Source organism: Syzygium oleosum, unplaced genomic scaffold (genome assembly GCF_021117445.2).
Source record: "Syzygium oleosum isolate NSW1041296 unplaced genomic scaffold, Sole_v2.1 Sole_v2.55, whole genome shotgun sequence".
Lineage (NCBI taxonomy): Eukaryota > Viridiplantae > Streptophyta > Magnoliopsida > Myrtales > Myrtaceae > Syzygium > Syzygium oleosum.
In genome coordinates, this window is record NW_026607539.1 from 20,819 (window position 1) to 41,220 (window position 20,402).

The 20,402-nt window shown below is 41.4% G+C and overlaps 3 long non-coding RNA genes and 1 pseudogene across 4 annotated transcripts; 3 read left to right on the forward strand and 1 right to left on the reverse strand.

Moving 5' to 3' along the window:
* LOC115687765 (actin-related protein 9-like) overlaps positions 1–18,655 on the forward strand; it is a 30,456-nt pseudogene extending 11,801 nt beyond the window's left edge.
* On the forward strand, positions 2,961–4,660 carry LOC130136951 (uncharacterized). The gene is made up of 2 exons (XR_008815629.1): positions 2,961–3,708; positions 4,135–4,660. It is a non-coding gene; the product is annotated as an uncharacterized LOC130136951 (long non-coding RNA).
* On the forward strand, positions 4,872–6,234 carry LOC130136952 (uncharacterized). 2 transcript variants are annotated; one of them, XR_008815631.1, is made up of 3 exons: positions 4,872–5,686; positions 5,791–5,851; positions 5,957–6,234. It is a non-coding gene; the product is annotated as an uncharacterized LOC130136952 (long non-coding RNA). The 2 variants fall into 2 exon arrangements; XR_008815630.1 differs by lacking the exon at positions 5,957–6,234 and having other exon boundaries at positions 5,791–5,932.
* On the reverse strand, positions 11,228–12,151 carry LOC130136953 (uncharacterized). The gene is made up of 2 exons (XR_008815632.1): positions 12,045–12,151; positions 11,228–11,968 (listed from the first exon to the last, which is right to left on the reverse strand). It is a non-coding gene; the product is annotated as an uncharacterized LOC130136953 (long non-coding RNA).
* Positions 18,656–20,402: the final 1,747 nt, after the last annotated feature.

A 20,402-nucleotide genomic window follows, 5' to 3' on the forward strand; every position in this document is an offset into this window, starting at 1 on the left:
TAAAAAATTTGAATTTTTTAATTATTTTTTAAAAGGTCGTCGCTAAATCCGTAGCTAATTAGCCACGGATTTAGGCTGTGTTCGTTTGCAGAAAAATATTTTTCCGGAAAACATTTTCCGCGTTTTCCGGTGTTTGGGGGCGGAAAATATTTTCCGTGGGAAAACATTTTCCTTCCCCACCCCCAAATTCTTCATTGTTTTGAGGAAAATGATTTCCTCTTTGTGAAAATAGGAAATCATTTTCCCCCAAGTTGAAGGTAAAATTGCCCATGGGAGGGAAAATGATTTCCGTGGGAGAGGAAGTTGATCGCCGGTCACCGCCGTTGGCCGCCGGCCGCCGTTGGTCGTGCTGTAGCCCGCCGCCAACCGCCAGGCCGCCCGCCGCTGAGCCGCCCGCCCGCCCGCCGGCCGCCGCCGCTGTCTTCGGCGAAAAATATTTTTCGAAACTTTTTCATATTGATCGCCGAACACCGGAAAATTATGTTTCGGGAAAACGTTTTCCAGGAAAATGACTTCCAGGAAAATATTTTCCAAAAGGAGAATATTTTCCGCCGAACGAACGGATAACGACGAAAATAAACTCTTGCTTCACTTTCCCAACTATTTTTTATTTTCGTGGGTAAATCCGTCGCTAATGAGGCACGGACTAAAATCCATCACAAAATTACACTATAAAAAATAAATTGAGCCTTGGAAAATTAGCGACGAACATTTTTGTCCGTCGCTAAAATTAGCAACGGAAAAAAAAGTCCATCGCTAATTTGCGACGGACAAAGAAGTCCGTCGCTGAAATTAGCGACGGAAAAAGAAGTCTGTCGCTAAGGTGCTGCATGAAAATCATTCTGGTTCTGTCCAGAACTGGTTTTTTATTCCCAGAATCAGTTTTGGACCAGAAACCCGTTTGGTAACGCAATTTCATTTTTCTATTTCCGGGACAAGTTTGCTTCCAAAAGCGATTTCGAAACTAGAAATGAGAACCAAAAAAAGTTGGTTTTTCATTTACGGAACAAAAGTGAGAACCATTTCGAGGAATTCATTTTCTTCAACACACATATTCATATGGAAGTCACGATCTTTGAGGTGAGAAAAAAAAGCAAAAAATCAAAAATTTCAAAACTTAATCAGAATGGCTTAGAATCTGTGGCTACCCACTTTCAGTGAAATTTAAATTTTTTTAGGTACCGAAAAAAATAAAAATAAATAAATAAAAATAAAAAATTTCAAAATTCACAAAATGGCTTAGAAAATCTATGGCCACCCACTTTGAGCAAAATTTAATTTTTTTAGTTGCCAAAAAAAAATAAAAAATTCTAAAATTTAAAAACTTCACAGAATATCTTAGAATACCTGTGGCCACCCAATTTGAGCGAAATTTTATTTTTTTAGGTGCCGAAAAAAATAAAAAATAAAAAAACAAAAAATCAAAAATTTCAAAACTTCACAGAATGGCTTAGAATACTTGTGGCCATCCACTTTGAGTGAAATTTAAATTTTTTTAGGTAAAAAATTAAAATAATAAAAATTTCAAAACTTCATGAATAGCTTAAAATATACGTGGCCACCCACTTTGAGTGAAATTTAAATTTTTTATATGCCAAAAAAATAAAAATAAGCAAAAAAAGTAAAAATTTCAAAACTTTATAGAATGGCTTAAAATCATGTGCGCCACCCACTTTGAGCGAGATTTTATTTTTTAGGTGCCGAAAAAAAATAAAAAAAAAAAAAGAAAAAAATTTCAAAACTTCACAAAATGGGCTTAGAATACTGTGGCCATCCACTTTAAGCGAAATTTAAATTTTTTAGGTGCCGAAAAAAAAAAAAAATAAAAAATAAAAAACTTCACATAATTGCTTAGAATACCTATGGCCACCCACTTTGAGTGAAATTTAATTTTTTTTAGGTGTCGAAAAAAAATAAAAATAAGCAAAAAGAAAAATTTTCAAAACTTCACAGAGTGGCTTAGAATACATGTGGCCATCCACTTTGAGTGAAATTTAATTTTCTTTAGGAACCAAAAAAATAAAAAAAAAATCAAAAATACCATTTGGGCATCTAAAAAAAATTAAATTTTACTCAAAGTGGGTGGCTAGAGGTATTGTAAGTCATTTTGTGAAGTTTTGAAATTTTTATTTTTTATGTTTTTTTCACCTAAAAAATTTAAATTTCACTCAAAGTGGATGGCCACATGTATTCTAAGTCATTTGTGAAGTTTTGAAATTTTTTATTTTTTGCTTTTTTTCACCTCCAAAATTAAAATTTCACTCAAAGTGGGTGGCCACATGTATTCTAAGCCATTTTGTAAAGTTTTGAAATTTTGAGTTTTGAATTTTTTTAAGCACCTTAAAAAATTTAAATTTCATTTCAAAGTGGGTGGCGCAGGTATTCTAAGCTATTACGTGAAGTTTTGAAATTTTTGATTTTTTGATTTTTTTTGCACTTAAAAAATTTAAATTTCACTAAAAGTGGGTGGCCACGGGTATTTACAGCAATTACAAGTGAAGTTTTGAAATTTTGATTTCTTGATTTTTTTGAAAAAAATTCAACAAATTTCCTATTTTCCGAAATCTAAATTTTTTTATTTTCTCGACATTTTGATGATTTTTTCTGGAATTTTTCAATTTTTGGGATTTTCTGAATTTTTTTAAAGATTTTTATGAATTTTTCGAATTTTTTATTCCATTTCTAAAAAATGGATTTTTATTCTGGAAATAGAATTTTCATGTTGTTTATCAAACGGGTTTTTATTTGGGAATTAGAAATTTTGTGCTGTTATCAAACGGGTTTCTGTTCTAGAAATAGAAATTTTTTGTCATTATCAAACGGGTTTTTTTTTCTCAGAAACTCATCCATTTTTCTATTTCTGGTTCAGAAACTCATTTCGGAACAGAATGGTTATCATTCGGTACCTAAAATTAGCGACGGAAAAAGTTGTCCGTAGCTAGTTGCGACGGACAAAGAAGTCCGTCGCAAAATTTCGCGTTCCCTGCCCTCACTTCCAATTTGCCCGCCCTCACCCGCCATTCTCTTCTCTCTCTCTGCTGATTCCTCAGATCCTCCCTGCACTCGCTGTTCTCCCTGCCTCTCCCTCTTTCGTCTCTCGATCAGATCTGCACTCGCTGTACCCCTCGCTAGATATAGAACCTACCCCTCGCACCGCAGCTTCGATGATGGTGGAGAGGACGCGCCGCCGCGGAGGAGGAGCAGCAGCAGCAGCAGCAGCTGGGCCCCGCGTCCCTTCGGGTTCCCTCGGCCCCCCGTGTTTCCCTCGCCCCCGTCCCTCCCTCGTCCGAATTGGGGGGCGGCGCCGCCGCCGAACTGGCCTCGAGGTACTTCCCCTTTGGGTGTTCCGGTTGGTGTTCGCTGGATGGGGTCGTCGCGTTCCGTGATTCTTGCACCCGATTGCCGGCTCGTTCGTTTGATTGCGTGCTCCTCCCGTTCTCTCGGGTGCCTGATTGCTCGATTCTAGCTGCGTTCCTGCTCGTTCTCGACTGTTTCGGGTGTAGTTTGGGGTAAAGGGGGTTCTGGTGTTGTAATTCGTGATTTTAGTGCTAGTGTTGCGTGCTGAATTTCAAGCGATGTTTCTGGGTGCGACAGTGGTGTTGCTTGGCTTTTGATTTTCGTATCCAGCGGGGTTCTGTTAGCTGAATTACTGGGCTGAGTGTTCAAATTCGGAGCTTTTGCAATGCTCTCGGGGAAGTAAACTTTTTGGTTGTTGGGTCTTGAATTTACACTTTTCTTTACTTGGGAATGTGTTCAGTTCGATTCCGTTGAAAGTTCTTACCTATGTCTGTGGTTCCCCAGAGGAGTATTGGTTAAATAGCGGAAGCTTGCAACTTTTGTTATGCTAAGTGACTGTTGAGTCGCCTTTGGTAACAGAGCTTGCTTGGTGAAGTCGTTCTGACCTGTAATTCAGTTTGGAATTGGCTCCCCCCTGCTTCAAGTGATTTTGGAGGGTTTAGACCATGGATTTCTCAAAACTTCTAGCACCTTTGATTTTTTTTTCCCTTGCTTTTTTGTAATTATAACTAGAAGCTACTGCGTTGAAATTAAAAAGTAAAAAACAATGTTACTGTGTTTTTAGGTCTTACAGTTTGTAAAATGCATCTCTTTGGAAGGTATAAATTACGATTTTAGGTGCATAAACTTCTTGACCAAGCTTTTCTTGAAGTTGTGGAGTGTGCTCTGTCAACGAGGTTGGCATCTTATTTTTCCTAAATGATGGTAGATAAGCTCTGACATCTGTTTTAATATGGGTGATGGTATGGCAGTAAAACACTTATCAGCATGGCAAGCCAACTTTGATTGATGGGGATGTATTAACTTGGTATCCTAACCCAGGAAGAATCTCCTAGGATATTGACTCATGGCTAGGAAGGGCAATCAGCAGAAGAATGGGGTTAGTAGTTCCTCACAGAATGGCAAAAAGAAGGGTTCAGAAACACATCAAGAAAGAAGACAAGCTACTGACGTGAAGATTCCTCCTAAAGAGACAACTGTGAACAGTCATCACTCGAGCAACGTGTCGGCTGAGAGCATGAGTCAAGGAACTGGGAAACTAATGAGTATGGATAAACAAGGGACAGATGCAGCTCAGGGATTAGAGCACCCAGTTCTGTCTGGGGAATCTTCAGGGGATTATATTCAAAATGCATCTCCTATGGGCATGTCCCACGAGAGAGAACAAGGTGGACTACATTGTGATAATAATTGTCAAAATAGCCGAAAAGGTGGCCTGGGCTGCAAGCTGAATGGGCATATAACGAATCTAATAGAAAATGTCCACATATTTGACAATTTAGTTGTTAGAAATGTGAGAAGATCAGTTTTGTGTGTCCTAAGGGCAGCTGGAGAGTGGCTAGAGTCACAAAGGTGACATACTAAAGGCTCGTGACTATGTCAAAGTGAAGATTGAGCTGGCCTACTAGGTTGTTTTGAAATGGCTTGTATACTTTGGGAACACAATGTTTCTCTTATCAATGATTTGGTTGGATTGCACTCTTAGGGGAATCGATTCTTTCCTACATATGGGGACTACATCTTTCTTTTCTATCATATGGTGTGGAATTTTCTCAGCTATCGCTATGGTCGGCATGGTAAAGTTTCTTGTGGTCTCGGTAAGTCACTCATCACTTTTTTCCTTTTAGGTCGAAAAGTCACTCGTCACTTCACAAGCTATTTTTATTGACTTCCTATTGTATTGCTGGTTCAAGTTATCCTTTCCCATCCTGACATGACCTGTTACCCTGGATCCATTCATGTTTGTATGTCAATATTTCATCCTGAACTGAGCTTATAAATATGTGCAACTCCTCCTTCCTGTCAAAGTAGAAGAAATCAAAATAAGCATAGAGTATTACCTGTTGTCACTTCCAAACTCCTTGGAGCCACACGGTATTCTTGCTGGATTTTATCTAGTAAGATACACATCCTCTTTTGTCTATGTTCCTAGAATTCATTCCTCAGTTGCTCTTTCTGAAATGTTCAGAATAACTCTATTAAGCACACTTTGCTTCTGCTGCATTCCTTTTTACTGACTGAAGTTTGCATTCATTCAGGTGCAATGATGTTCTTGTGGGTATTTTTGTGGGGTTTGCCGCTGCACTTTTGCTGCTTGCACTTTGTGGCACTGTCTTCTTGTGGTTTTATGGAAGTTTTTGGACAACAGCTCTTGTAATCATCCTTGCAGGTAATGGCTTCGAGGCTTTCTCTTAAAGACTTAACTCGATGTCTGCTATTAATGTGCTTTTGAGTTTGTAAGCTTGCTTAGATCCAATATTCATGTACATGCAGGTATATCATTCACATTGAGCCATGAACGCCTTGCACTTTTCATATCCTCACAATCTATGCCGTGTACAGTCATTATGTATCCTTTAGAAGCTGAATATATTAACATTTAATGTGGAAACAATGTCACTAATTTTGTGTCTAATTCCAGACAATTTATGTTTTGTAGAAGAACAGCTTTGAGCAATTCTGCATAAGTTATGCAAATGAGAGGTTGCAAACAACATTTCAACCGGCATTTATTAAAACTGGAGCAGGAAGTGAGCATCTCACATGGACCGTGTCTTTAGTTTTGTTCAGTATTTATATGATGGGTATTGTCGCTAAAAGCAGGATATTCTTTTTTGATTTATTTCTGTCGTCATTATTTATTGTGCAAAGATTAGTTATTGTGCAAGATTATTTATTCTCTCATTATGTGTACTATAAAGAAAAATATTTATGTCATTTTTGTGGAAAATGTAGATGAATGTATTTCATTTTCATATTATTATAATATTTTGATGTTATTAAGTGTTTAATCAATGTTAAATATAAATTCCAAAAATTAATTTTTCTTTTAATTAGGTTTAAAATCACAAAAATAAAATAAATGATTTTATCGTACGATCACAAATTACAAAAGTTCGTTCCAAAATTAAAATTTCGTCGCTAATTTCGTCCCTAAACGATATTCGTTGCAGAGTTCGTCGTTAAAGAATTAATAAAAAATCGTCGCTAAATTTGTTCATGAATAATGTTCATGGCAAAAGTAAAAAAATTTGGTGGCAATTTTAGCGACGAATAAAGTTCATGGCTAATTTGCGACGAATAAAGTTCGTGGCTAATTTTGCGACGAATTTTGCCACGAAATTTGCGACGAGTTTTGCCACGAATTTTGCCACGAATTTTGCGACGGATTTTTCGACGAATTTTGCGACGATTTTTGCGACGAATTTTGCGACGAACTTTGTGATTTAATTTTGCGACGACCTAGTAAGCGTCACAAAATTAAATGTAGTCGCAAATTCGATTTGCGGCGCAATTTTGCCACGAAATTTGCGACGGATTTTGCCACGAATTTTGCCATGAATTTTGCGGCGGATTTTGCGACGGATTTTGCGACGGATTTTGCGACGAATTATTTGCGACGAACTTTGCGATGGATTTTGCGACGAATTTTTTTTCGTCGCAAATTTGCGATGGAAATTTAAATTTTCCGTCGCAAAAATTTGCGACGACCTAGTAGCGACGGAATTTTTCCGTCGCAAAAGTCGTCGCAAATTCGATTTGCGACGGATTTTTGCAAATTTTTCGTCGCAAAATTCGTCGCAAAATCATATTTTTTGTAGTGGTTTCCTAAAGCCCAAAACCCGGTTTTGATGCTCGAACCACTCTTCCCGCCCTAACCTCGGAGCACTACCGGTGAGGGTAAGGTGAAGGTGATTTATGGTCGGCGTCTTGTCCAACAAAATTCTCGGTTGAAGTCCATATCGGAATGCTATGCAGTTCTCCTGATCGCTCTGCGTTGGGTCTTTCATTCTTGAATCGATTACATCTAGTCTCGGGTAAGTCTTTCTGTATGCTCTGTTTTTTCTTTGGAAAGTGATCATGGAGAGGGAGGAGGAATCAGAAAGTCGAATGGCAGTACTCAGCAAACGATTAGGCAGGCTTTGGTCAAGAACAGAAGTTACTGCAATGGATGAGGCAGTTCCTACAAGCAAAATCAGAGAAGGTAGACTTACCCTCGTTGGCAAGCTGTTTCAAAACCCAAAGATAAACTTTCTAGCATTCCAAAGCACAATGAGGAGAGCATGGAGACTTGAGAATGTAACCTTCTCCCCTTTGGAATCTGGAATTTATGCCATTACCTTCATGACTGAGAAAGAACTTCTGAGGGTGTTTGAAACTGGTCCTTGGTCCTTCTCGAGCCATCTATTGATTCTCAAAAAATCGGAACCAGATATGCCTCCACACCGATATGAGTTTGATACGTGTCCTTTTTGGGTGCAAATCCACGGACTTCCTTTTGAATGGCTTACAGAAGAAGTCATTCTAAGAGCTGTTAAAAGTCTGGGTCTGGTTATGGATGTGAAGGTAGATGCGAAAGGTGTTATAGCTAACAAAATTGGGAAGGCGAAAGCCCTCTTAGATGTGAAAACCCCTTTAAAATCTGGATTTATTGCTAGTATGGGAGGGAAAAAGCTCGGTTGGATTATAAGTTTGAGAGGCTCCCTAATTTCTGCTACTCTTGTGGTAGATTAGGGCACAACGCAAATTCGTGAAGAAGTCGAATTCAAAGAAGGGAAATCGAAGGCGAGGATGAGTGTCTCTATGGCCGGTGGCTTAAAGCCGGAAATACAGGGTCATGATCCTTTTATGAAGCTCTTTTATGGGAAGTTAAAGGAGGAGGATATAGAGGAGGAAATTATCTCGAGACCCCAATACTTTCCCTCTAGATTGTGCCTTTTCGGGGTGAAGCCCCCGCAACCCGTCTCTCGGCCCAACCATATTCAAGTAGAAAAGGGAAAGAACATAATGTTTGGGGATACAAGTAAGCAGTCGCAGCAACAAGCCAAGAGGGGTGAGGACTTTATTTCAACCAATCTGCCGTTTACAGGTCAGAGCAGTGGCTCTACCTCCCCTGATGTACAAACGCTCCCAGAAGTTGCTCAGACTAAGAAGCTTAAAGAGACAAAGAAAGCTGCTGCTAAGAAGAAACGCAGGTACAGCCCCTATAAAGCACAAATGGCAAACTCGCAGTTGCTAGATGAAACTCAATTGCTGGATACACCTATTCAAGTGGTGTCAGGAACAATGGAATGGGCTTTGGTGGCTAGCCCTAATAAGCCACCGGGTTACATATGAATATTATATGCTGGAATTGTCAGGGGTTGGGCAATCCCTTGATAATTCAAGCAATCAGAGCCCTAGTGGCTCAAGAAAAGCCCAGTATATTTTTTTTGATGGAGACCAAAAATCAAGAACAAGTAGTACTTCGGCTCAGAAGGCAGCTACGACTCCAGAACAGTTTTTTGGTTAATCCGAGGGGTATTGCCAGGGGTATGGCTATTTTTTGGGATGACAGAGTATCTTTAATAGTGGAATCAAACTCTAAATTCTTTATAGATTTGGTGTGCGTATTAGAGGAAACAAAACAACGAATGCGACTGACCTTTATACATGCACCAAATGAGTTCCAGAGAAGGCTAGTTCTTTGGGAAGATATGTACAACATTAGCCACTTGAATGATCTACCATGAGTCTGCATAGGAGACTTCAATGAAATCCTTTATCACTGGGAAAAAATAGGGAAGCGCATGGCAGAACATTATCGACTCAATGCTTTCCGAGACTTCATCAATGCTTGTTCTTTAATGGACTTGGAAAGTAAGGGATGTGCTTTCACTTGGACAAATAATAGGGATGGAGAAAATCATGTCAAGGAGAGATTGGACAGGGTATTGTGCACTATGGACTGGCGAATTTGCTTTCCACACGCCGAAGCATATGCATTGCCGGCAATAGGGTCGGACCATAGTCCTATTTTGTTATCTCTCTTTCCCGAGTTAGTGAAAAGGAAAAAAGACTTTAAATTTGAGGCTTTTGGTGGAAGATGAGGAATGTGGAAACATCATTAAAAAGTCGGCACTCGGAAGAATTGATGAATGAAGATCTGCTTGAAGAGGCTGAAAGTGGTATCATTGGCTCTATCTAAATGGAGCAACACAAAGTTCTCCAATGGAAAGAAGAAAATAGACCTTTTAAAGAGAGAGCTTCAGGACATCTCCAACAACCGACACTTGCATTGGGAAAGAGAGAGGGTGCAGTTTCTAAAAAATGAAATCGAGAAGATGTGGAGACAAGAGGGGATGTACTGGGGTATGAGATCGAGAGTAAATTAGCTCAAATGGGGAGACAAAAACACTAAATTTTTTCACGCCACAACAATTCAGAGGAGACAGAGGAACAAAATCTCCATGTTAAAAAATGAAGAAGGGGAATGGGCTCATGATATAACTCAACTAAAGCAGCACACATCTCAATTCTTCAGCAACCTTTTTCAAACAGTCGGCCCTCGAAATTTCCAGCCAACTCTGGAGGACTATCCTTGTCTAGTAGGGGAGGACATGAACCAGATGTTGACAAAGCCAGTGACACTAGAAGAAGTAACTGAAGCAGTCTACCAGTTGGGATCTACAAAAGCCCCAGGACCCGATGGTTTAAATGGCCAGTTTTTTCAGCATAACTGGAAAGAGCTACAACAAGCAGTTTTCAGGGAGGTACAAAACTTTTTTCGCTCGGGGTATCTCAACTCAGAGCTGAACAGAACATATATATCCCTCGTTCCAAAGATCCCAAACCCGGAAAAACTGGAACAATTTCGCCCCATAAGCCTGTGTAACTTTGCGTACAAGATTATATCAAAAGTCTTGGCAAACCGATTGAAAATATGCTTGCCAAACTTAATTTCTATTGAGCAAAGTGCCTTCGTGAGTGGAAGACAAATTCAGGATAACATCTTAATTGTCCAAGAGGTGCTACATCAGTTGAGAATCAGAAAGAGAAAAACAAAGTTTCAAGCAGTGCTTAAACTTGATATGCAAAAAGCTTATGACAGAGTTGAATGGGATTTTTGGAAGCTTGCATGGGGAAGATGGGTTTCAGTGATCAATGGGTGAAGTGGATTATGCAATGTGTCTCTCTTTGTGTCCTTTAGTGTCAAGCTAAATGGAGAGCCTCTACCCTATTTTCAACCAGCAAGAGGAATTAGACAAGGTGATCCCCTCTCCCCTATTTGTTCATCTTGGTGGGTAATGTATTATCTTTTTTGATGAAAAAGGCAATGGAGGACGGAAGTATAAAGGGGATCAAGCTGAATAGATTCTGCCCCACGCTATCTCACCTCTTGTTTGCAGACGACTCAATCTTTTTCCTCGATGGAACGATTATGGAATGCCAAAAAGTTGCAGCTGTTTTGAATCAATACTGTTTTGCGTCTGGGCAATCAATAAACTTAAACAAGTCAGGGGTATATTTCAGCAAGGATTGTCCACTGAGTTTGAGACAGATTATGTCATATGAGCTTAGAGTTCCAGAATTAGAGAAGAAGGGGAAGTACCTAGGGATCCCTTCAGACTGGGGGGCATCAAAAAAACATATGTTTGCCTGGATACTAGCAAGAGTAAACACGAAACTAGCAGGTTGGAAGGGAAATCTGATGTCAAAAGCTGGAAAAGAAATACTCATCAAAGCAGTGGTGCAAGCACTACCCCAATATGCTATGTCTATCTTTAAAATCCCCGTCTCCATTTGCAGGGCAATTGAAAAGAAAATTGCGTCTTTTTGGTGGAAAAATGGTGAAACACAAGCTGGACTCCATTGGAGGAAATGGGATGTTCTGAAACGAAGAAAGGATAGTGGAGGACTTGGATTCAGGGATCTAATGACTTTTAATGGGTCTATGTTGGGAAAACAAGCATGGCGAATTACCCAAAACCCTTCCTCATTATGGACTCAAGTATTGAAAGGGCTGTATTTCCCTAATTGTGATTTCTGGCATGCAGGGAAAGGGACTCGTCCCTCATGGGGGTGGCTTAGTGTTCTGATGGGGAGAGCATCTATCCATCCTTCCATTATGTGGTCTGTGGGCAATGGGGAACAAATTAACATTAGAGAAGACAAATGGCTTCATAGGGGAGTTATTGGGGGTCCACCTAATCGTGAGGAGCCTAAGAGGGTAGCTGAGTTAATTTTGCAGGAGGAGTCGAAGTGGAATGAATCAAAGCTACATCAGCTTTTTGATGAACAGCTTGTCGATGAAATTCTTGCAATCCCACTGAGGTCACATGACACTGATGACAAATTGGTTTGGTTAAATACCAAATAAGGATCCTATACAGTCAAGAGTGGCTATAATAGAAACAGAGACCTTGCAATGAAACCAAACCCAAATCAGGCTTCTTCTTCATATCAAACCCCCGAAGCATTGTGGACAAAAATTTGGAAGGCAAACACAGAACCGAAGATCAGATTTTTCCTATGGGCGATATGTCAAAATGCATTACCAACAAAGGTAAATCTATTTAGAAGAAGTATTGTACCAGAACCGATGTGTGAGCTATGTCACCAACATCCCGAAACTATTGAGCATCTTTTTCTCCTCTGTCCATGGACGAAACAAGTCTGGTCCAATCCTTCACTGCAAATCAAGTTTCCCAATCAAGGTCTCCCAAGAATTGAAGAATGGCTATGGAATTTTAGCGTCACAACTATACCTTTTGAGCTACTTGTGACTGTCCTTTGGCTTATTTGGAAATCAAGGAACAATTTCATATTCCGAAGACCGAAACCAAACCCAAATCAGCTGGTAAATACAGCTCAGTTGAAGCAAAATGAAGCACGACGAAGCAATTTAGGAAAAGGAAAAGCTGTTGAAGGCCAACACTTACCTCAAATTTGGCGAAATCCGCAACAGGGAGTCCTGAAGATCAATATTGATGCTTCCTTTATTGAAGGTTCAACGTCGGGGGCAATAGCTGCTGTGATGCGAGATAGCTATGGAAGAATGGTAGATGGTTTTGCAAAAACAGTGAGGGCCAACTCTGCAGCTCGAGCCGAGGTCAGTGCTCTTCTAGAAACGCTAGTCTTCTTCTTTGAACGGGCAAAGGATTGCCTTCTACTAGAGTCAGATAATTTAGACTTGGTTAAAGCTATCACATGTGTAGATTATTTCAAGTGGGATATACATGTGCTTATTTTGAAAGCCAAAGATTTGTTGGAAAATTTTACTGATATTAAGTTGACCTTTTTTGTAATAGAGTCCAACAAAGTGGCGGCTGGATAGCGAAGGCTCAAAGAAAAATGTTATGCCACGGAATTGGAAACTCTACCCCCTCCCGATCTTTGGAGTCTACTTTGCGTCGATGCTTTGCCGTTGTACTCGCAAGCTAAGTCGTGAGAATTGTATGAATATGGTTCTTCTGATAAAAAAAAAAACACCGCCACATTCACAATCACTTCTGTCCAGAAGTAGCTGAGAATCTAACTTATCTACTAACAATAAGTGAATTTAATTTCGTGCATCATATTCGTATTCTCGCTCACCTTGTGCATGACTAAGGAATATAAACTTTCTTGTCCTCTCATTAACAAAATACGAACTATCGAATATTTTGATAATAGAATAACCAACAAAGTTACATGACCAGACTTTTTCTGGAGTTCGACATCTGATCGCGGTCGATGGAAATCTAATTACCCGTTAGCTCGTCGTACGAAGTGCATCCACTTAGAATCTCCTCACCAATACCAGTACTAGAGAGTATTTTATCAGCAATCTCTTGTGACCTTCTGCTCATCAATTCTAGGATTACTTAAACAATTTTGGATTTTCCTTTGGAAACTGCTCTCAATACGTGACCAATGGATACTATAGGCTTTTGGTCTTTCCTCTTTCATTCTTTAGTCCCTTTTTTTCTAGACCCCACGCGTCTTTTTCTATGTTATCATCTAGTGGAGCGACTAAGCAAGAAGTAACATGGAGATGCCGTTGGCCTTGCCATATATTTTCACGGGTTCGACATCCAATTACAATAACAATCGATGACAATCTATTTATTAGATAGTTCGCCGTAATAAGTACATCCACCAGGAATCTTCTAATCATTATAGCACTAGAGATTATTTTATTAATCATCCTTTGTAACATTCCGTTCGTCAACTCTACAATTGTTTAAACAATTTTGGAGACCCTTTTTGCATGCTATTTTCATGTTCAAATGAAAATGAAAACAAAATAAACCGGAAGATTTTCGCTAAACAAACAGGGCAACCTGCTTTGCTTTTACCGCATCATCAAACCATATGTTATTTAGACCAGCCGATTTCGTGTAGCTCAGACGATTGAGACACTTCCGAAAGTCATGCACGACATTAGCTGTGCCCACTTGTGTTCGTACTCCATCAATGCTAGCTAGAAATAGAGTTTTCATGGACAGCTATGTGTGTATGTACGTTGAATCCAAAAGCAAACCTCACGGAGGCTTTTGATAATTTCAGCATTTCATGTCCAGTCGCCCTCCCCATAGTTCCGTATCGCAATTATAGGCAAAAGTACACCACACGTGCCATAACTTGTGTACGGCGATCACTTTGGTGCCATAACTTTTTTTCGGATCACTTTGGTGTCAAGTCGGAGGAAAATCGATCACTTTAGTGATTCCGTACCAAAATTCCGACCAAAAAGTCGACATGGCATTTATATTTAAAAAATGATCGACTTGTACACGTGGAAATTACGTGGCTTTTTTTCGAATTTTTTAATTTTTAGAAAAATAATAATAATTAAAATAATTAAAAAAAAACAAAAAACAAAAAACAAATAAGGTGTTGCAGCAGTGGCGAGGGAGCCCTCGCCGCTGCTGCCGCCAAGCCACCACCGCCGGGAAGGGCTAGCGGTGGTGGGCGCAGTGGTCGGCGAGGGTCGCCGCCCTTGGCCGAGGCCGGCGACCACTGGCCTCGCCGGCGAGGGCGGATTCGGCGAGGTGAGACCTCGCCAGTCGCCTGGAGTCCCGACGGCGAGGCCCCGCCTCGCCTTCGCCGGGCGAGTCGGCCTCACCTCGCCGGGCTAGGCGAGACCTCGCCGTCGCGACCCGAGGCGACGGCGAGGTCCCGCTCGCCCGGCGAGGCGAGGCCGGACCTCGCCGTCGCGACCCGAGCGACGGCGAGGTCCGGCCTCGCCTTTCTTGCCGGGCGAGGCGGGACCTCGCCGTCGCCCGGGTCGCGACGGCAAGGTGCGGCCTCGCCTTCGCTAGGCGGCGAGACCTCGCCGTCGCGACCCGAGCGAGGCGAGACCTCGCGCGTCGCGACCCGAGCGACGGCGAGGTCTCGCCTCGCCGGATCCGGCTCGCCTGGCGAGGCGAGGGTCGCCGGGGTCGGCGAGGGTTGTCGGGCCCCGGCCAGGGGCCGGCGACCCTCGCCGACCACTGCGCCCACCACCGTCGGCCCTTCCCGGCGGTGGTGGCTTGGCGGCAGCAACGGCGAGGGCTCCCTCGCCGCTGCTGCAGGGTTTTTTTTTAAAATTAATTAATTAATTAATATTTAAAAAAAATACACGTCAGCGGGCTAAACGGCGTCGTTTTTGGTTTTTAATCTTGTTGGACCTCTCCGTGGCCGTGTCAGCCACATCGGTTCCGTGAGCCACGTCGGCATTGGCACTAAAGTGATCGATTTTCAAAAAGTTGGCCCAAAGTGATCAGAAAAAAGTTTTGGCCAAAGTGATCGCCGTAACTGAGTTATGGCAGACATGGTGTACTTTTTGCCCGCAATTATATATCACGCGAGACTTGGAAACCATCTCGGTAACGCAAATCAGTGTCGCCTTCGAAGAATGAAACCTTACAAGATTCTTATAGTGTGTGTGGACACTGGGGCCACATCTGCTGTGGTCGATAGGACAACAATTTTTTGGGTCTTTCACACCCACCTAACATTTCCACATGCTTTTGTCTTCTAATTTGTCATTCCCATTCCTCCAGTCGCAGCTCAAAAAGAATCAACAACTCCAAGGGTAGAAACGATCAACGCCAAGCACACAAAAGGAGAGAAGGTTGTTGGTGGGAAGGATTCGAGTTCGATTCTTCCTATTGCTGATTTTATCGGTTCATTCAAAAGCCGCCATTGCTGTAATCTCATTTCTTATTTTCTGTTTTCCAGTTTTTTTCTTTTTCTTGCCAGAATCCTGTAATCTTACTTTTATTAGCTTACTACGTGCTCACAAAATTAAATGCGCATATAAAAAGAAAAGATTATAGATTGAGATTGTCTCCAAAAAAAGAAAGGTCAGTTATTTTTTCCATGAATGAAATGAGCGAAGGTAATTATTCTTTGAGAGGAGCAAATAGATGCTTGAATTGCTGATATTAATTGTTAATTGTTCTGGAAGGAAGCAAAGTGAGTCAATTCGGTAAATTGACTTAGGTTCCATTTGTCTCGCGGAAAATGAATGATTTGGAAAATACTTTCCTAAAAATAATCGCTTGTATCGCTTGAAATAATTAATTAATGAAGATTATTTTCATTACATACAACAATTTATGTCTAAATATTTTCGTATGCGACGAAAATATTTTTCGTTCATTTATTTTTGTAAGCGATGCAAGTAGACATGGCCACGGGCCGGTTTTGGCCCGGAATCGGCCCGGGTCAAACTTGGGACCGGCCCGTTGACCGGGCCCGGCTCCGGTTCCAAAAAAAAAAAAAAAAACTCGAGTAATCTGTTCATCTTCCTGGAGTCGAGGGCTTCAAGCTCCCTCCTCAGTCCTCCCCCTCCGCCGCCCCCTCCACCTCCCTCCTCCTCATGCCCTCCTGGTCCTCCCACCCTTCCCTCCCTTACATCGGCGTCAAGCTCGTGACCCACTTCCCCGGCAACTCCTCCGCGCTGAACCTGCCGGGGGTCCACGCCGTCTTCGTCCTCTTCAGCTCCCTCACCGGCCAGCCCCTTCCCCCCTCTCCCCTGCGCCTCCTCCGGTCCTCCCCTTTTCTCCTCCGCCCGCCCCCCGTCTTCCCAGATCTGACCCCCGCCGCTGTCGCCGCCGTCACCCCCGCCCATGGCCGCAGCCGCCGACGCCGACGCCCCCTCCTCCTTCTCCCTCGCTACCCTACGCCTCCTCCCCTTTTCTCCTCCTCCCCCTTCGAACCGGAACCGGAACCGGCCCGGAACCGCCGGTTCCGGTTCATACATGGCCACGAACTGGAACCACCGGTTCCGGTTCGGAACCGGCGGTTCCTGAACCATGGCCATGTCTAGATACAAGTGACCATTTTTTGAAAAATATTTTTCAAATTATTTATTTATCGCGAAACAAATGGAGCCTTAATATCTATAAAATAATATGAAAGGGAGAATTTTTGGATGGATGGGAGGGAGATCCGTGAGTGTCGAATTACAGCCAGTGGGCTTTGGTTTGTTTTGCCGACTTCCAGTTTTTTTTCGTTTTTATTCCTTTCAGGAAAATTCTTAAGTTGTTAAATGATCATCTTAGTTTGACTTTCTCTCTCATTTTTCATCACGTTTTTTTTCTTATATATTTATTTATTTATTTATTTTTAACACATAAGTGAGTTCTAACATATAAGAACATAATTCTACGCAAATCCAATCAATTTGTATTTGATGTTTACAATTTAGTTAACATTATTGTCATCACCTAGATTTTAATTTTCTTTAAATTCATATATGAAAATAACATAAATACCACCAGTGATCATAATGCTTACAGTGTGCGTGAGTTGAACAAAATCATCCCAAATATGCCAAATTTAATTTATATGAAAGTATGAATTCTTGTTACTGATATGAAATTATTGCTCGATGATAAATTATGGAGCCATGATGATGTGCGTTTAGGATTGACAAATTTTCGATATATCAAGTGTACAAGATAGATCACACAAGCAAGGCTCAGGCCTGTGGAAAATGTATTTAACAGCGGCAATGTACCTCGTAAAGATTCATTTCAACCCACCGCTCAATGTATGTCCATTCCACACGTATTCGTCAATCTGACACCACACAAGTGTCCTGATTTCTATCGAAACAAGGCTACTTGCTTTGCTTTTGCTGCATCGTTTTTGACAAACTTTTTCGGTAGATTGATATGCGATCGTAGTCGATAAAAATCTATATATCAGTACCTCATCATATAAAGTGCATCCGCTCGGAATCTTCTAATCATATTAGCACTAGAGAGCAATTTATTGGTTATCTCTCATAGTGTTCTACTCATCATCTATACAATCACTTAAACGATTTTGAAAACTGCTTTTTTTGGAAACGGTTCTGAATACACGACCAAACGCTTCTTAACATACTAATTTCACGAAAATGAAAACAAAGAAGGGGGCAATTTCTCTAAACAAACAGGGCAACGTGCTTTGCTTTTGCCTCATAGTCAAGCCATGAGATAGACTAGCTAGGGGAAGCCTATCGATTTCGGGCATATCAAGCTCGGACTTCGTCCATTGGGAATCTTCCAAAAGTTATCCACGACATAGCATTGCCCACTTGCGTTTCTACTCCATCCGTGCCAGCCACAAATGGAGTTTTCATGGACAGCTGTGTGTTTGTACGTTGATATGAGTGCCTTTCTTAAGTGGTCATCAAGCTATTAATTTGGAGTGCAATCCACGAAAATTGTTTGGTCAAAATCTGATATAACACTAGCTTTTGAAAGAATATTGTTAGGAGTGTTTTAACTGGTTAAGTATTCCTTTTTTACTGCGGCATGCTTTGTTCTTAAACAGATATTAGGAATTCTTGATATTGGCTGAGCTGCTTGGATACATCGTATGGACTGATTTTAGAATGGAATCCATGTCAGTAGCAGCAGAAGGAACAAGGACTCTTACTATGTCCAAGCACAAGCATCACGTTAAATGAATTCTTGAAAGGTAAAAACAACTAGGGCTCATGGCTACTCCCAATTAAACTGGTCAGCCGATATGCTCTCATTATGGCTTGCAGGATATTCTAATTTCGTAGGAGCATTTCGCTACTGGATGTTGAAAACTGCACTTGTAGACATTGATTGCTGATCTTGATGGATCTGAATACACTTATGTGTCTACCAGGTAGCACCAGATGCTGAAGTTTTAAATCATTTTCACTTGCATAGCGGTTGCAGCAGGTGGCTTACCCTTCTTTGGGTCTATCCCCATGCAAGATCATAAGCCTGTTTTTGCACACACTTGTCTTCTTATCGGGTCCTTCCTCTCTTTTTCCTGGACCTCATGCGTCTTTCTTTCACACCGCCAAACATTTCCACAAGCTTTATCTTCTTATTGGTCAATTTCCATTCCCACTACGGAGATTGACTGAAAGTGAAGTCCGGACAACTTTGCAATTGCCCCGTGAACTTTGCGATTGCCATTGGCATTGTTAGGGAACTTCATCATCGACTGCCAATAATTCTCTTCAGCTACGCATCTGCCTAAACACCGCCACATTCACAATCACTTCTATCCAGAAGTAGCGTAACAGAGAATCTAACTTATCTACTAACAACATGTGAATATAATTTCGTGCATCGTATACTTATTCTCGCTCACCTTGTTCATAACCAAGGAATATAAACTTTCTTGTCCTCTCATTGATATTACCATCACCGGCTTAAACAAAATTTACTCTCCATTAGTTTACCACAAAAAACTCCCCAAATTAGTACACCTGTGACAAATTCACTCCAAACTAATTTTTTGACTACCAAAAACCCCAAACCGGTACACCTGTGATAAATTTACCATATGTTAGTTTCCGTTAAATTTTACTGTCAAATTGCTGAGTTAGATGACGCGTGGCAGCTGACAGATATATCAGTTTAGGGCTTTACCCCTCTTTTTGTAACATATTTATCAATTTATGATTTTTTGTGGTATTAATCCAATTTAACGGAGGGTAAATTTGTTACAAGTGTAGCAGTTTGGGGTTTTTTGTGGTCAAAAAATTAGTTTGGAATAAATTTTTCACAGGTGTACCAGTTTAGGATTTTTCGTAATATTAGCCCTAGAATAATCAACAAAGTTACATGGCCAGACTCTTTCCAGAGTTCGACATCCGATCGCGATGGAAATCTAATTACCCAATAGCTCATCGTATGAAGTGCATTCACTAGAAATCTCCTGACCAATACCAGTACTTGAGAGTATTTTTCAGCAATCTCTTGTGACCTTCTCCTCATCAACTCTAGGATTACTTAAACAATTTTGGGTTTTCCTTTGGAAACTACTCTCAATACGTGACCGAAGGCTTTTTTTCAATACTGTTTTCACGTTCAAACGAAAATGAAAACAAAAAACTAGAAAATTTTCAATAAAAACATACGGGGCAACCTGCTTTTTAGACCTATAGGCTTTTGGTCTTCCCTCTTTCTTTCTTTAGTCCCTTCTTTTCTTGGCAAAAGGACACTATAAGTGCCATAACTTATGTACGGCGCTCACTTTAGTGTCAAAAGTTTTCGCCGGCTCACTTAAGTGCCAAATCGGAAGAAAAATGATCACTTAGGCTCCGTTCGTTTGGCGGAAAATATTCTCCTTTTGGAAAATATTTTCCAAGTCATTTTCCGAAAAATGTTTTCTGGAACATAATTTTCCGGTGTTCGGCGATCAATATGAAAAAGTTTCGAATTTTTTCGCGGCGACAAGCCATCATGGGCCGGCGGCAGCCAGGACAAAGGCAGCAGTGACCAGCAGCAGCGAATGGCACGGCGCCAGCCGGCGGTCGCAGCAGCCGGCGGCCAGCCAGCAGCGTGGACCCAGCGCAGCGGCCGTGGCAAGCGGCGCAGCCAATGCAAAGCGGCAGCGGAAAGGCGGCGGCCGAGGCCCAGGCGCGTGGCGGCAACCAGGCGGCCGGCGGCCACGGCCAATGCAGCGGTGACCGCGATCAACTTCCTCTCCCACGGAAAACATTTTCCCTCCCATGGGCAATTTTGCCTTCAATTTGGGGGAAAATGATTTCCTCTTTGTGAAAAGAGGAAATCATTTTCCTCAAAACAATGAAGGATTTGGGGGTGGGGAAGGAAAATGTTTTCCCACAGAAAACATTTTCCGCCCCGAACACCGGAAAACGCTGAAAATGT